We start from the raw sequence: 14,495 nt of genomic DNA, 5'->3' as shown, positions 1-14,495 counted from the left end.
CACCCAGTAGCGCCTTGTACTAAATTGTAGAACGCTGCAACATGTTTTTCTTTTTCCAGTTATAGCTATGAATAAAATTATCTCAAGGGGCGGACTTTTCAAATCATAAGCTCTTGTATTATGTATTAGACTGGTTCTATTTTGGAAATATGTGCTTATTTAAGCATCTAGTGGCAAGTTCACGTAAAAACTGGCAAGCAAATTATTTTGGTCAATTCGGGTATGTTGAATTCATAAATTTTGTCTGCCAAGCTATACTGGAACCTCGTGACCCTCAAAAAAGACCCCCAAACCCCCCGGGCAAACCCCCTACAAAAATGTGACATATTTTTGCACGTAGGACATTTAGTTGGGGCTAAACAGGTCCAAGGAAAAATTAAAGTTGCTCCGATTTTCGTAAAAATGGATGCAAACTGTTCCTCAAGTTCAGAAGATAGATGATAAATAAATACAAATTTCATTGAATCCTATTATATCTTTTGACTCTTTGCTGTGTAACATGCTAATTAGACATCGCAGATAGTGCAAACTATTCTTTTTCTGAAACCTCTAAGCTAGGCAACAGTTTGCCGCAACTTTTATGAAAATTGGAGCAGCTTTGACTTTTGACCAGCAAATCGACCTTTGGCCCATAACTTCTTAACGATAGGTCGTACACGAACGAACATTACATTTCTGGGACCTGTGGGGGCAGACGCATAACTTGACATGTTTGAAAGTGTTATTGGAATAACATCAATTTTTGCCCTCTATTATGATCCTATGGGGTATTTTTGAGGGTCACGGTCTCAAAATACTGCTTGGCAGACAACAGATTCGGGTTTAGCATGCCCAAATTAACAAAAATGCCGCTAGGAATCCCGGCTAGGAATGCGATTTTTCCAAAATAGAACCATTCTATATTGTATTAATGCGTGGTCTGTGGATGTCAATTGAGAGAGTGCAAGCTTCAATTATCCTCGTTATCAATAGGATTATGACTCAGCTGTTAAATGGAATGGGAAAGACATCCCAACAGGTGAATTTCATTTTAGTACTTCAGTAGCTTGCTGTTATAAACTAGCGTTTGATGGTGCGTTTACATTTCCACGTGATTCGCTACAGGACGTATCAGTTCCATTGGTTCGTTTCCGTTTGTAATGTAATTATTGATCTGGTGCTGACGACGTGTGTAGGGGCTTTACCAAGGGGGTGACACTAAATTCACGGTTGTTCTATTAGCAACGCAAAACCTATGAAAAATTCCGCTGGTTTACTAGCTAGAAGTGAGGCCAGTTATCGATCCGTTATGAATAATTCATGTTCGACCCCTTGGATCATGTTAATTGATATTGGCAAATAACAACGTTGTTAGTTTTGCGAACTTTGCCTGTTCAATGAGAGTATAGCGCGCCCCAATACATCTGGGCACAAACCAGGCGAAAACGATCCAGTTTAATGAAATGGCGGACGAGTATTCCCATCAGGCACCAGTGATATGTTTTTTCAAAGAAAGTCTACTAATTTGATATGAAATGACATTTTGCAATAGCAAAGTCAAAATTAGGACTTGCTGTCAATAATATGAAGGAAATATGTGACACAGGCAAGGTGTGAAATACAAGTAGAATTTGAAGTTACAATAACCTTTGATACCCGACCTGACCTTCCATCATGGCGCCTTATTCGTCTTATGTATTTCTATTATGCTCTAAAATAAAATACTAATCTGCACTAAACAGACAGAATGTTACTTGGCTCCCAGCATGAATTATTGATTTTATACGGAGGTAAAGAAATGCACAGTTGACTATACGACTATGCAAGCCGTGCAACAATACTCCAAATATTTACGGTAAATCTGAATAGTGGTCACATGTTGACATATCATGTGTTCCGGAAATCACGTGGCAACATTTTAAGATTTCAGGCTTGTTTACTAGTTAATTGCCATTTGTACTCTTTTATTATTTATCTTTGTTAATTAACGTATATTTTAAATGCTGATAAATCGTGGTTGGCTGCCCATGATATCTGTTAAATTCAATGTTTTATGAATATAATTCTACCACGCAGAGGGGTCACGCAGCAGAATTTCACACCACCTGACTTAGCTAGATTTCGAAGCTCTGCTCTTCAAATTCATGTAAATTTCAAAGTTTATACACTTGATATATTTAATATGATACTAATCTTTTGTTATAACCAACTGGTGCACGAAATATACTAGCTTATTACCTATACAGAAAGGTGATTATCAGCCTTCACTCAGCAATTTGACATGCCCGGCATATGCAGCCATTCTCCGTCTGGATAATATGACTGTCGCCCTCAATACGTCTGGGCACACATTTAAATAACAATACGATATTTACATATCAATGCGGCCTCATGCTAATTAAAGCTGCCGCTTCCAGGAGTTCTTCTATGGCTTTACTTACAACTGACAGGTGATTAGAGATAATTTCCAAAACGGTCTGCAAAAAAAGTTGATAAAAAGCGCAGGTAATTATTATATGGGTCGTCGCTATAATGATGGAGGGTGCTTCGGCCTGGCTTTCTACACCAACCGTCAAATAGTTAGGCCAGCCTGCCAAAAACCATCTGCACAGAGAGCCACAGTCTGTTTGTGAATGATTCTTGATCCGAATGGCGGGGGGGGTATTCAGAATGTGTACTTGCTAGGTATGGAAAGTCCTGGAGTATAGGCCTAATTCCTCTCATCATAAGTGACAAAATAAAAAGAATCCCTAATCCCTTTGGTTTAAAAGAATCCATTTTGGTTCTTTCGCTAGAGAGGGGGGGTTGGGACCTAATACAAATTACCTTATTGGTATGTTCCCCGGAACGACCCCCTTTTTGGATTTCGTAGTTTTAGAAAGTCCAAAATAGTGCTTATTAATTACTATATTAAGTTTGCCACTGTTTCCAATAACTATTCCTAGGCAAAATTTGATTTCAGATAATACGAGTTCGTTCTACAACCATTTGAAAATTAATCTGTTTGGTCATATCAATTGAGCTCATTAAGTCCACACTATGCAGTTCTAATGTGCTGTCTGCGGGAAGCGATCCTCGGGGAAGCGATTAATGTTTCCTTGTTCCCTATTTTAGGAGCTTTCAGGTAGTGGTCGGGGTCCAATACCCTTCATATCATTCCAACTTGAACCATGGCGATCTGTAGAATCTAATTTAAATACAATATCAATAAGCCATTATTATAAATAAACGTACACGCAGCAATTTATCTTAATTTCTGAGCTTCTTAGAAAAAATATATTAGCATATTCCTTCCGCTACATATTTTACTGGAAATATCTTCGAAAATAGTTATATTAGCATATTCTTTCCGCTGTATATTAAAGTTTCAACATGAACTAAAAAACAGCATTGCCGCTCACACGCGTCAAAAGCTGCAATTAACTATTCTTAATGTCATATCAGTAAGTGCAGAGGCAATATGGTACTTAGAAGCTTCTCCTGCGTTGCATTATTATATTTTCTTTTTGCTGAAATATTTGCTCTAAATACAAACCAAGTATATGAAGGTAATGACGTGATGGCTGTTGTTCATGAGGAAGATGTAAGAGATGCAGAGAGACTAAACACTATGGACGATGATAATATAATTTCATTGATCAAGACTAAACGTCGAACGAAGTTGAGGAGCACACCTGTGTATTTCTGTAAGTATTCGTTACTATAAGTACAGTTAGTCCACTCTGAAGTACAAAGTGACAACGCGCGCGTATACAGCGCGTAAACAGTGCGCAGTTATGCGTCTCTGCTACATGTATGCGTGCCTTCAAAGTCGGCACAAAATCCGAGCTAAAGAGTACAGGTATTGACTGCTTGTTTTAATTTTGACACATTTTTCTTTATTTAGGATATACAGGGGTGAACACAACTGGTACCTTAATATTTTGGCTTACCATGCTTACTTTATATATATTATGAATATCAATTGTATTTTTTTATATTTATGTCTCTTACTTACTAGCATGCCGAGAATATCCCAATTGCATTTGTGATAGACGATTCCACTACAACAATCCCAGACATATCATCCACTGCTCAGGTAATGATGCTATTGTAAGGGGCTGTGCAATAACTATGAGCCCTGGTTGAGGGTAAAATGGGGGAGCGATTTGGACGTGAGGGCAGGGGCTATTTTAACGTGCCTCACTGTCACGTTCGTGCAATGAGATAAAAGTGTTGATGAAGTAGAGTGCGTTTCAAAAATTAAAAAAATTGACATTTTTACCTGAAAATGACCGTAAGAAAGGCTCTACCATTGTCTACTATTAAAGCATATCTACACGGATTGTTAATTGTCACTGCACTGTACGAATATTTTATCTCGACACGTACGTGACAGTGAGGCACGTTAAAATAGCCCCTGCGTGAGGGGGAGGGGCACGCATTTGTGGCACGCCATTTGGATATTCCCCCCGGACTCTTAATTATTGCACAGCCCCTAAAAGCAAGACTAGAAACTTATGTAGTTCGCGTCTGACGATTCTGTAAATTTTTACCCCACCCTCACTTTCCGCCAGAAAATGTGGGTAATCTTTCTGATTTGTCCGCCTAAAATTATCTTACCCCGGACAAAATCTTGATCCTGCCACTGTATGTAAGATAATTAATTGTAAATGTTGGAACAATTAAAGGCATGCATGGAAAGGGTGTCGCAATCGCAATGTGTGTGTTGCTAAAATACATTTGTTTTGATTTCACGATACCTTTACTTCTCAAAAATCCAGCATAAAATGGGTATCTAAATCACAAAATGGATGTAAGACTTAGAATTTAATATTTTTCTTCCCAGAATTCCAGAAAATGTTGAAAACCATGTCCGTCGTAATTTGGGATTTTATAATCCTCACTCGGGGCTCGTTCCTCGCCCCTCGTTCGGCTAGTTCGGCTTAAAATCGCCAAATTCCACCGCCCATTTGCACCCCGATCCATAGGGGATTTCAACCGCTATTGTATTTTGATATCGCACGTAAAAAGGCCGAATCCAATCTCCGGCAAATCTCTGGTTGGCGCTGTGTATATCACTTTGCGATTTGGGGCAGCAAAGGGTCGGATTACAAAAATTGGGCGGATGTGGTTCTGACGCTGCCAGTATGCGCGGTATATAATAAGGAAATTTTTGCCATCGAGAATTCATTGTATTGCTTTTTATTTTTTATGGCGGAGCTCCATCGTTGTTTAGTTGCCAAAAATATCAACTTTCGGTTGATACTCATCACTAAAGAAAGAGAATTTCACAATTCACAAGCAAGAAGATGGAACAGAAATACTACAATTTGCAAAAAATAAAACAATCCAGATGTAGAAAGAGTCCAAGAGTGAACCAAAGGATGATAACATTATCCTCATACACACAACAGTGAAGTTGGCTACAAACTTTGTGATTTTTCATTCCACAATTTGCAGAAAATATTTATATCTTATAATATTTTAGATGTCTGGGTCAGGAGTTTTGGATGGGAAAAAATTGCCTAAGATTTACCCATCAAGGTTATTTTTGGCATGTCTGGCTTTGTATTGGTTGATTTGGTTGGCGGTTATGGTGATTCAAAAGAGTTTTCGTCTTTTGGTTGCAAATTTTTTCAAGTGTTGTAGAGCACGACTGCAACCATGGCAACAGGTGCAATTGAATAAGCCAAGTACATTAATTGTTCCATCGTCTTACCAGCTTTTGTAACTTCTGATATTCTTGGTAAAGCTTAAAACTTCACATCATCTACTTTCTCATCAATATCTTCAAGTTCGCTAGAGCCAAAAATCCTCCAAGTAATTGGTTCGGGAGATTAGTAAGATCGCGCTCGTCAGCAGCTTTACGATCTGGAACGCCCGCAATGAGCCACATTGGGACGCAGCTCCTTACCTTAAAATCTAGCTCCCCCTTGCTTGCTGCCATGCTTCTCCCAACGTTCTCATTTACTGTGTTATAAGCAATGTTCAGGGCATAATGTATTTTATTGTAGTTGTTTTTATATATTGCGTTTTGTGTTGCCTTTTTAAGGCCCTCTTGCGTGTTATCAATTTGTTTTGCAATGAAAGCAACCGTAAAATTGGAGAATTTCTGCATGTTTTCGATTTGTGAAGCAGGATATGTAATCTTTACAGGATTTGCGTTTTCTTCATCATTTTTGGCTTCTCTCCATATTCGATACAATCTTGGTGAACCAATTCTATACTTTTTTGGACTTCTTTCGTGGGCATTCTGTCCCTCATATTAAGAATTTCATTCAGCTCATCTTCCGTCAAAATTCTTTTCGTAGGAATTTTGATTTGTATGGACATATGTTATACTAGAAATTTTTTCAGTGCAACCCAGAAAAGTAGAATTTTCCAGCATTTGTTGCTCAGATAATTGAGCAACCACTTGAGCAATTATTGGAAATCTGGCGCTTTCTGGTTCTGCACCGGTGTGTCACCAGAAAAGTAGAATTCGCATATCTCCGTCTTGTTGACTTCAGTAATTTGCGGACGCCCAAATATTTGCACTCCGCAATTTGCATTTGCTCGGCATAAGATTGTATCGAATATGGAAAGCCAAAATGATGAAGAAAACGCAAAAATCGGCACTGGAAATGCCCCCTTGTCCCTATCGATATCAACAGGGTTGATGGTAATGTTCTTAGCAGCGGGGCTGATGGTATTATCCATAGCAACGGAGTTGATGGCATCATCCATAGCAACGGAGCTGATGGCATTGTCCCTAGCAACAGAGCTGGCGGTATTGTTCCTAGCAATTGAGCTGATGGCATTGTTCCCAGCAACAGAGCTGATGGCATTGTACATGTCCCTAGCAACGGCGGAGCTGATGGCATTGTCATTGTCTCTCTGAGGGCGCTACAATCAGCTGCCAAGACGTAGGAAATTTGGTTCCTGCATTATTGAGTTATTTTACATCATTTTACACCATTATTTTCTATTCATCGTGTTGTGGCTGCTGTTTTTATGTGTTTGTGCCTCATCTTGCACCGTCATAGTAACTATAGAACTACATCAATTGTGTAATTTTGCTGATAATCTTGCCGCTCTGACTACTACAGAACTCGTAAGCTTTACCGATACCGTGTACACATATCTGACTGTGTTGTAGCGTATTATTTAACATAAGGGTGACATTACTATTTCCGTATCTATAAATTGGAATCCACGTACATCTATAGTGGCAATAATGTCAGCCCTGTGCAGAACGTCAAAAACAGTGATCCATCAGGTTGGCACAAGGGCATCCAAATGATCTGCAACAAGAACAGGCAGCGCCCTATTATCTCTGCTCCTGGCATTCCCCAGAATGACGAGAAAGCAATTGCTGAAGCAATTAACCTGAACTTTGCTTCCGTTTCGCAAAGTAGGCCCCCTGTCAACCATGGCGAATTACCTGCTTTCTTGCCTTCCAAACCTCCACCTCAAATTCATATCTGGGAGATGTATAGAGAATTGAGAAAATTGAATGCTAAGAAATCAGCCGGTCCTGATGGACTGCCAGGTAAACTTTTAAAGGAGTTTGCATGTGAGTTTAGTACCCTCGTTGCTGACATACTTAATGCATCCTTTGCTGAGTCCCCCAAATATGGAAGGATGCCACTATTGTGCCTATCCCTAAAGAAATGCCAGCAACAAGTGCTAAGCTCAGGCCTATCTCCCTAACTGCTCTTCTGGCTAAGGTCAGTGAAAGTTTTGTATCCAGATGGATAGTTGAGGATATTTCCAGCTCAATTGATCGTAATCAGTATGGGAGCATTAAAGGATCCTCAACTACTCACTGTATGATAGAACTTCTCGATGTGCTCTACAAGGGTACTGATAAAGCTAACACAGTCGGTACGTTGGTGGTGACGGACTTCTCCAAGGCTTTCGACTGCGTCGACCACACCCTGGCCATACAGAAGCTGTATAACCTTGGTGTTAGAAGTGAGCTCATCCCATGGATTGCCAATTTCCTCACATCCCGGCGTCATAGAGTGCAATATTAATCTGCACTATCTGAGTGGGAGACTCTTTCATGTGGCGTGCCACAAGGCACCTTACTGGGTCCCATTATTTTTATTGCTCTTATCAATGATGCTTCTGAAAATGCCAAAGCTTGCAGCTTCAAGTATGTCGACGACCTGAGCCTTGCGGAAGTCCGTCCTGCCAACCAGCCTTCTCAGATAGATTTGGATGTCCAGAACCTGGATGATTGGGCCAACATGAACCACCTCAAGCTTAATCCTCCAAATGTAAGGTTATGCAAATCTGCTTCAAAAGGCAGCCGCCCAACCCACCTGATCTTGTTATTGCTGGAAAAAAGCTTGAGTTGGTGAATGAAACCAAGATTCTAGGCCTTACTGTTCAGTCAGACCTATGCTGGGACTTACAAGTCAACAGTATGATTTCTAAAAGCAGTCGCAGAATTTACATGCTAAGCAGACTGAAGCGTTTTGGAGTACCCGTGGAGGACCTTGTTTCTGTGTACGTGGGATATGTTCGTCCCACTGTTGAGTATGCTTCGCCTGTATGGCACGGCAGTATCACCATCCAGCAAACTCAACGGATTGAAAGAATCCAAAAAAGGGCCTGCCGCATCATTCTTGGTTCAACATATACCTCGTACACAGATGCATTGTCCCTCACGGGTCTCCAATCGCTTGAAGAAAGGCGTCACCACCTTTGCTGTCAATTTGCAAAGAATTGTACCACCTCTGAGAAATATACTCACCTGTTCCCTTTCAACAAGAGTTCCCATGGTATGTGTCTTAGAAGATCCAGCACTTACCATGTCCCAAGGTACAGGACCAATAGATATGGTATCAGTCCCATTCCTTACCTCACAAGGCTTCTTAACCATCAGTAATCAGTGTTTAAATCATCTGATCTTCTCTTGGTTTTTTTTTTTTTTGTTGACTAAGTTGCTTTAATTTTTCTGTGAGGTGGGGGGGTTGTGCATTAGTGTGTTTCATTGGCGGTGTGTTTTAATCATGATTATGTAGCAGCATTTTTATCTAGTTTTATTACAATTTGGCTGGTCCAATCTATATATGTGCAATATCTTGTTTTTCATTGAATTGAATGTAACTTCATTGAATGAAGTTCTTAATGCCTGTGTTTATTTGTGTGTGAGGGCTGATAATCTGAATGTTAGAGTATATTAGCGTTGTAGAAATTCGATGGGTTGTGCGGAAGTGTGGGGTGTGTGTGTGTGTGTAGGGTGAGTCTGTGTATGCACATGAGAGAGCTTATAAACGGATTCCGCTTGAACTTCCAACCAACTACTCCGAACCTGGACAACACATTTTTGCACGCCAAGAACAACAGGTGCCTCGCAAAATGCTCACGCAATTTAATGCGTAACACTCTGCAATCTATGATCCATCAAAAGGAACATTACCATGATCAACGGATGGCTCTACTAAACAACCTAAAGAACGTCTGTGAACAACGTGAAGTAAGTGCCATCTCTAAAGTTATTCACAATTGTAATCGCACTCTGTACAACGAAATCAGTGCTACCAAGAAATTCAAACTTGACGAACTCAAATCCGAACGTGAACGTAATAAACCCGCTATCCGTTACAACAATGAACATCATGATCGTAAGGTTGTAACCATACCTGAAGATCTTGAACTCACGCCAGATGAAAAGTCCGTGCTTGCTAAGGGCCTTACGTTTATCCCACAAAATAATCGTGTGGATGATTTCACCACTAGACATGACGTTGAAGAATTTTACCGCCGTCTCCGTTTGCGCTACCATTTCTCCGACAAGAATGATGACGATGATGAGATAGTTGAAACCGATGATTTCAAGAAACTTGCTGAAGAGAAGAAGTCATACTGGACGCCTCCAACTAACGAAAGTACTACCCTGGACCTTTACATAGATAAATGCCGTCATGAGATCGAGAACATAGACCTCAAGAAAACTACATCAAAACCCAACAACAATATCACACCCGGAGAACGTCGAGCAATCAAATCTCTCCGCAACAACCAAGACATAATAATCAAGAGAGCAGACAAAGGTGGTGCCGTTGTTGTTTGGAAGAAAGACCTGTACATCGCCGAAGCAGAACGCCAACTCAGTGATAGAACTTTTTATGATCATGTTGATATTGATCTCACTGATAAACATCAAGCTAAAATTTCTAAAACCATCAAAGAATTTATTGAGACTGAAGATCTACCCGCTACTGCTTCCCATCTCATTCAATCAAACCCAAGAACCCCGCGCTTCTACCTCCTTCCAAAAATTCACAAACCTGAAACCCCCGGGCGTCCCATTGTTTCAGCTTGTAACTGCCCCACAGAGCAAATCTCTAAATACCTTGATCAATTATTCACTCCTTTTGTTCAATCACTTCCCACTTACATCAAAGATACTTCTCATGCACTTCAAATCTTCCGTGATTTTGAGTTTACAGGTCAACACGAAGTCATCTTTAGTATGGACGTCAAGTCACTCTACACCTGCATCCCACATGAAGACGGACTGAAAGCCATTGAATATTTCATGGACATAGAACGCAAAGAACCATATCCACCAACTTCGACCATTCTTCGTCTGACTGAACTAGTCCTTACTCTGAACAATTTTACGTTCAACGGTAACAACTACATTCAACGCAGAGGAGTTTCCATGGGACAAAAGGTAGGCCCTGCATACGCATGCCTGTTTATGGGATACCTTGAACAGAAATTTCTCGCCTCATACCAGGGACCTAAACCAGATCATCTATACAGATACATCGATGACTTCATCGGTTTTGCCACCACCTGTTCTGTGAGTGATATTACGAACTTTATTAATGCTTTCAATGAATTCCATCCTTCCATCAAACTCACACATTCCATATCTGAAGTCAGCCTGCCGTTTCTTGACATCAACCTCTCTATTGACCACGGCCACTCCAACCCTAATTCCAGGATTAGCACAACGATTCATTACAAATCTACAGACTCTCACTCATACTTGTCATACGACTCAAGCCATCCTCGCAAATGCAAAGACTCGATACCGTACTCTCAACTTCTACGTTTACGACGTATTTGCTCAGATGATGATGACTTTGTCGCCAAGGCAGATGAGATGATGACATTCTTCAAACTTCGTGGATACCCTGAACATGTCATTCAAGCAGCACGGAAGAGGATCTCCAACAACTCCAGTACTGCACACACGGAAAACGCCAACAACACCAGAATCCCGCTTGTTATAACATATCATCCCATCAACAGCTTGGTTGTCAAAACATTGCTGAGTAATTTTAAATTACTTCAGCAATGTAGAGACACCAAGGACATCTTCAAAGACCCACCCCTTGTGGCCTAAAAAAAAGAAAAAAACCTGTCAGATATGTTAGTTCATTCGGCAGACCCTAAACCTACTTGCCAACCAGGTACCACAACATGCGAAAGACGGGTCTGCAAGACATGCGCACACATTAACTACGCCCCTAGTATTAATGGAACAACTGGATCCTTCTACATCAAAGATACCTTCAACTGCACGTCTAAGAACATAGTATACGCAGTCACTTGTTCCAAATGCAACAAAGTATATATTGGAGAAACCAAGCGTCGCCTTGGGGACAGATTTGTAGAGCACCTGCGGTATGCTACCAAAAACAACCGTGACACGCCCATCACACGCCACTACAACGAGATTCCCCATATTCCGTCTGATCTCAGAGTCACTGGCCTTCTCCAAACCTCAGGTTCAGATCACCAGCGTTGGTTGAAGGAACAACATACTATATACCATTACGGCACCCTTGCTGGCCCTGATAGCATCGGACTTAATGTCCAATTTTCTGCATTCAAACTTTAATTTTCTTTTGGTCACGCCCTACTCATTTGGTAGATCTTCATTCTCTCAATTATAGCAGTTTTTTGTATTAATTTCCTGTGTTTTCTCATTTTCTTTCTTTCCTTCCTCCTTTCTTTCTCTCCTTCCTCTTCTTCTTTCTTTCTTTCATCCTTTCTTTCGTTTTTCTTTCTTTCTTTCATAGACCTACTTTCTTTATTTCCTTTCCTTTTTAGCTCTTTTTCCTTTCTTTATTTCTTTCTTCTCTTTTCCTTTTCCTCCCTTTCTTTCTTTCTTTTTCTTTCTTTCTTTCTTATCTTATTTTCTTTCTTTCATAGGCCTACTTTCATTCTTTCCTTTTCTTTTTTCTTTCTTTATTTCTTTCTTCTCTTTTTTTTTTCCTTTCTTTCCTCCTTTCTTTCTTTCTTTTCTCTTCCTTTCTTTCTTTTTCATTCTTTACTTTCTTCCTTCATTTTCATCTCTCTCTCTTCCTCTTTCTTTGCATTTCATTTAATATCTAGAGTTTGTCTGCGATCGCGTATGCTCGCGCTGCTTTAATTTGCGTGTTGCGCCATTTCTAGTACGCACCTTTTAACATCGCGTTTCTCATATTTGTTTTCCGCGCTCGCAGACATTCTCTATTTCATCACTTTGATAAAGTACTTTTGTACGAAACGTCAGTGAATTATTTTATATTAAATACATCGTTGAACAACACCTTTTTGTTCAGTTTCTTTATATTTGGAGTGTTTGCAGGGACGTGTGGATATAATTGAGTTTTGTGAATTTTGATTTATAATTCAATGTAAATTTAATATGTGTTTGATGTATTCAAGTGCTTCAGTAAGTGCAATTAATTTCTTTTAATGATCCTATTGAGTTTTTCAATGTAATTTTTTTATGTTTTTTATGTCATTATAATTGTAATATTTCATGTAATTTGGCCTCCGGGCCACGAATTGAAATAAATTTAATCTGAATCTGAATCTGAATCTGAATCTTAGCAACGGAGCTGATGTCCCCAGCAACAGATCTGATGGTATATAACCCTAGCAACGGATTATTTTTACAACTAAAGAATTCTACAGTATATAAAAATGTCTGCTTACTCACTCAATAACTTTGATGCACTACTACACTCCAACACCACAACACAGGAACGCACAAAAGCCATCAACATGGGCGAGCTCCAACAGGACAAACCACATGATGACTAAGTGGCGCGAAATAACATACACAATACGGTGATGAGCGCACGCAAGCAATCGGTACGCTTGAAGACGAAAGAGAAGTTTGGATTCCAAATTCAATGTTGTGCAAAATTCGGAACGCAAAGAAGGGCCGTACATGTTTGTGTACCGGGGCAGGAAGAGTGATGAATGGAAAACATTTATTATTGATGTAGTGCGCGTTGATGTGCTGCGACCTAATGGTATTGTGCAAGAAAATAAATCATATTCGATATTAATAATAACTCAATTACTGTGAAATAGCCACTCTTTTTTTACGGCTGGAATTTTGGGTCCCGAATAAATCCCCAATGAGTCGGGTGAAAATGGGCGGTGAAATTTACGTCGTTTTTTAGTACTTAGCACTTCATCAATTTGGCGATATTAAACCGAACGACGGGGCGAGGAACGAGCCCCAAATGAGGATTATAAAATCCCAAAATGTGCTCAGTACAACGCACGCCATGACTGTTTAGTAGCTTTGCGTCCCATAAGAAGGAATCTTTTCCTGGAAAAGTTCGCTTTTTGAAATTGCTTGTACATCACTCTCTGCTTGTTTGCAGTACGACTGCCAACTGTTGACGGCATTCAAAGCTATATGTACTCTGTCAGCAAATAGCTGATACTTGGTTGGTGGCGTTTTGTACAGTATAAACCTCTCCAGTTTCAAATTTTCTTAAATTTCTTAAAACTTGGATTTTGAATGTTGAATCCTATAGTTAGTCTTCATACACCGACTTTTCGAATAGCAACATTGTTTTCGTAGCTTTTCTAATACTTTGCACCCCATCATTATCATACACGACCTGGCAGCTCCAAAGAGTATTCTCATAGTCTGATTTATTCTAATGGGGAACTTCGGTATTTTATTGTTGTTGTTTTTTGTTTTGTTTTGTTGTTGTTGTTGTTGTTGTTGTTTTTTTGTTGTTTTCTTCGATTAACATAATACTCATTTAAATTATTTTTCAGATAGCGTTTACTCAATACCATTAGCACAAATCATGAGCGGTAATACACACATGTTGAAGATGAAGAACCGAAATAATGTCTTGTAATCAGAGATGTCTGGCAACGTCGGCAGCGGCTGGCAACACCGGTTATTCGAACCTCTACCTCTACTTTTTTTACCGATTGACTATTTAGCAAAATTCTTAATATACTGCGCCAATAAAGTATCCTTACACACTCATAGAAATTGTTCGTTGGCATTACTCAGTAAGTTGATGTAAGTCGTTGCGTCAACTTTCCGAGTATTGCCAACGCGTACTAATTTGAGTAACGCTGACTCGATATCATTATGTTGGTCGCACTCATTTGCACTTACTTTATTGAGTTGTTACAACTCAGAAAATGAAACTAGGTTAGCATAATTTTCTAGAGGTGTGCTATAATATACAAAATTTTGCACTGATTACAAAAATAAATATTTGAATACTACTGCTAATTGTGCAGAAAATGATCCAATTACGTGAATTAAG

The 14,495-nt window shown here is 39.6% G+C and overlaps 1 long non-coding RNA gene across 1 annotated transcript; it reads left to right on the top strand.

The window, feature by feature from the left end:
• Nucleotides 1–3,433: 3,433 nt before the first annotated feature.
• Nucleotides 3,434–14,110, top strand: LOC140156239 (uncharacterized). Its single transcript, XR_011859494.1, has 3 exons — nt 3,434–3,665; nt 3,980–4,057; nt 13,987–14,110. It is a non-coding gene; the product is annotated as an uncharacterized lncRNA (long non-coding RNA).
• Nucleotides 14,111–14,495: the final 385 nt, after the last annotated feature.

Source organism: Amphiura filiformis, chromosome 7 (assembly GCF_039555335.1).
Source record: "Amphiura filiformis chromosome 7, Afil_fr2py, whole genome shotgun sequence".
NCBI lineage: Eukaryota > Metazoa > Echinodermata > Ophiuroidea > Amphilepidida > Amphiuridae > Amphiura > Amphiura filiformis.
Note: the sequence above shows the minus strand (reverse complement) of the source record. Positions and strands in the feature narration are given on the sequence as shown.